This window comes from Mandrillus leucophaeus, unplaced genomic scaffold (genome assembly GCF_000951045.1).
Source record: "Mandrillus leucophaeus isolate KB7577 unplaced genomic scaffold, Mleu.le_1.0 Scaffold23, whole genome shotgun sequence".
Classification (NCBI taxonomy): Eukaryota; Metazoa; Chordata; class Mammalia; order Primates; family Cercopithecidae; genus Mandrillus; species Mandrillus leucophaeus.
In genome coordinates, this window is record NW_012102365.1 from 1,708,462 (window position 1) to 1,712,294 (window position 3,833).

Genomic DNA, 3,833 nt, shown 5'->3' on the forward strand with positions numbered 1-3,833 from the left:
TTTTTCCCTTTTTTGAGATGGAGTCTTCCTCTGTCACCCAGGCTGGAGTGTAGTGTCATGATCTCAGCTCACTGCAACTTCTGCCTCCTGGGTTCAAGCAATCCTCCCACCTCAGCCTCCTGAGTAGCTAGGATTACAGTTGTGTGGCACCATGTCTGGCTATGTTTTTCGTATTTTTAGTACAGACTAGTTTTCATCATGTTGGCCAGGCTGGTCTCGAACTCCTGACCTCAAGTAATCCACCTGCTCAGCCTCCCAAAGTACTGGGATTATAGGCGTGAGCCACCGCACCTGGCCACAGTAATGTCACTTAATTAGTTGAATTCCTTCTGGGTTACAAGCCAAAAATCACATAGTGACCTATCACTGAAACTTATTTTTAATAACAACAGAATTAGAACCTCCTTTGCCTTTGTTGAAAGCAAAGATCTGGCAACTGCCAGGTATGCAAAGCTCCTTGTTATTTGGTCAATAGAGCCCTTCACCTTTGATTGGTGCCCCTGGAGGTTTTCAGTCCCTCTCCAGTCCCCAACCCCCAATGCTGTAGGGTAAAATTCCTTTGCAAAGTGTGAGGAGGGAGGTGGGAAAGAAGCAGCACCTGCATGTCAGTGCCAGTTCTCCTGAACATGGATCATAGGAAAGAAAACCAATGGAGGTTGGGGACCTGGACGTCAATTTCCTAGAAACACAGGAAACTAATGCAAAAGTGAGACCTGGCCAGGCAGGGTGACTCAGGCCTGTAAACCCAGGAATTTGGGAGGCTGAGGTAGGAGGATCCCTTGAGCCCAGGAGTTGGAGATCAGCCTGGGCAACATAGTGAGACCCCTGGGAGTAGGGGAGCTGAAGATCACTTGCACCTGGGAGGTTGAGGCTGCAGTGAGCTAGGATTACACCACTGCACTCCAGCCTGGGCAATAAAGTGTGACCCTGACTTAAAAAAAAGGAGAAAGAGTCCTTTTGCGGGTGTCAACCAGCTCTTAGAGGATGCCATGAAGGCCTTGGGCACACTATGAGGGTACAAGGTGGTGGGTCGCTCCCTGCCCACCCCCAAATGCCACACACCGCCCCTCTACCGCATGGGAATCTTTGCGCCTAATCATGTCGTCGCCAGGTCCCACTTCTGGTACTTCGTATCTCAAAGAAGATGAAGAAATCTTCAGGGGAGATTGTCTACTGTGGGCTGGTGTTTCAGAAGTCCCCCCAGGGCTGAAGAACTTCGGCATCTGGCTGTGCTATGACTCCCGGCGCGGCACCCACAGCATGTACTGAGAATACCGGGACCTGAACACTGCGGGCACTGTCACCCAGTGCTACCGAGACATGGGTGCCCGGCACCCCGCCTGGACCCATTCCATCCAGATCATGAAGGTGGAGGAGATCGCAGCCAGCAAATGCCCGCGGCCGCCGACAAGAAATTCCACGACTCCAAGATCAAGTTCCTGCTGCCCCATGGGGTCCTGCGCTGTCAGCACAAGCCACACTTCACCACCAGGAGACCCAACACCTTCTTCTACGTACAGGGCCCTGGCCTGGTGTGTGCCCCAAATAAACTCATGAACGCCCCGGTATTTAAAAAAAAAAAAAAGAAAAGAAAAGAAAGATTCCCGTCGCGGTTGCTCACATCTGTAATCCCAGCACTTTGGGAGGCTGAGGCGGGCAGATCACCCGAGGTCAGGAGTTCGAGACCAGCCTTGCCAACATGGTGAAACCCCATCTCTACTAAAAATACAAAAATTAGCTGGGCGTGGTGGTGCATCCCTGTGTGTAATCCCAGCTACTGCGGAGGCTGAGGCATGAGAATCGCTTAAACCCAGGATGCAGAGGTTGCAGTGAGCCGAGATCACGCCACTGCACTCCAAATTGGGCAACAGAGTGAGACCTTGTCTCCAAAAAAAAAAAAAGAGAGAGAGAGAGGCCCTGGGAGTTCATTGTAGAAGGAAAATTAGAATAGGGATGGGGGAAAAGGGTGCATTACAGAAGGTACATCATCCCCTCCCATGCTGGCTTAGGGGTCCTCTGGCTGGGCACTTCTGTTTCTCACTCTGGGCTAGGAATTCTTGTTTTCCAGAGAATTTCCAGTGCCAGGGCATGGGACCTGCTCAGGAAATGGTTGATTCACTGGCTGCATGAATGAATGAATGAATGAATGAATGAATGAATGAATGAATGACATTTGAAGGACAGGTAGCACTTGACTATAGGAAACAGGAGAATGAGTATTCCTGAGAAAATTAAAAATATAATTTAAAATTAAGAAGTGAATGCTGGGCACAGTGGCTCATGCCTGTTATCCCAGCACTTTGGGAGGCCGAGACAGGCGAATCACCTGAGGTCGAGAGTTCAAGACCAGCCTGACCAACATGAAGAAACCCTTCTCTACTAAAAATACAAAATTAGGTGGGCATGGTGGCACATGCCTGTAATCCCAGCTACTCAGGAGGCTGAGGCAGGAGCATCACTTGAACCTGGGAGGCATAGGTTGCGATGAGCTGAGATCATGCTATTGCATTCCAGCCTGGGCAACGAGAGCAAAACTCCATCTCAAAAAAAAAAAAAAAAAAAATTATTATAAAGATCACCTAATCCTGAAGCTAAGCTATGAGTGAGGCAGAAGAATAGGGCCTGGGGGCAGGGAACCTAAGGACTTCCTAGAACTAAATCAAATGGAAACACTTCAGCTATGAGAGGAAATATGCTCCTCATTTACATAGGGTGTACATCAAGTAAATAACTTTGTAACTTTACTTCATCCTCTTCATTTACATAAGGACTACACCAAGTAACCAATGGAAACCTCTAGAGGGTATTTAAAACCCAGAAGATTATGTAACGGGGCTCTTGAGCCCCTAAATCCGGCCCCGTTCCCACCATGTGGAGTGTGCTTTCATTTTCAATAAATCTCTTCTTTTGTTGCTTTATTCTTTCCTTGCTTCGTTTGTGTATTTTGTCCAGTTCTTTGTTCAAGATGCCAAAAACCTGGACACCCTCCACTGGTTACATGAGGATGCAAAGGCATAAGAATCATATAATGGGCAAGCTACGGTGGCTTACACCTGTAATCCTAGCACTTTGGGAGTGGGAGGAGAGCTGATCAGGAGGTCAGGAGTTCAAGACCAGCCTGGCACATAGTGAAACCTCATCTCTACTAAAAATTTAAAAACTAGCTGGGCATGGTGGTGCGCAGCTGTAATCCCAGCTACTCAGGAGGCTGAAGCAGGAGAATTGCTTGAACCCAGGAGGCAGAGGTTTCAGTGAGCCGAGATGGCACTACTGTACTCCAGCCTGGGCAACAGAGCAAGACTCCATCTCAAACAAACAAATAAACCTGATAGAGAATTGAAGACATTTGGCTAATTAACATTTTCGTAGTTAAAGCTCTTAGTCTTGATTAAAGTAAAATAAGAAGTATTGTAGGCTGGGCACAGTGGCTCACGCCTGTAATACTAGCACTTTGGGAGGCCAAGGCAGGTGGATCACAAGGTCAGGAGTTTGAGACCAGCCTAGCCAATCTGCTGAAACTCTGTCTCTAATAAAAATACAAAAATTAGCCAGGCGTGGTGGTGGGTGCCTGTAGTCCCAGCTACTCGGGAGGCTTAGGCAGGAGAATTGCTTGAATCCGGGAGGCGGAGGTTGCAGTGAGCTGAGATAGCACCGCTGTACTCCAGCCTGGGCGACAGAGTAAGACTCCATCTCAAAAAAAAAAAAAAAAAAAAAGTACTGGAAAGAAACACATTGGCAGTTTGGCCATTCTCTTTTAAATACAGTTAAGCATGAAGCCAGATTTGGTGTGGAGCCAAATTTCACATACATGCTTGCATTGCTTCATATTATGT

The 3,833-nt window shown here is 47.9% G+C and overlaps 1 pseudogene; it reads left to right on the top strand.

Annotated features, from left to right (window-relative positions):
* Window positions 1–989: 989 nt before the first annotated feature.
* LOC105540965 lies at window positions 990–2,134 on the top strand (annotated as a pseudogene).
* Window positions 2,135–3,833: the final 1,699 nt, after the last annotated feature.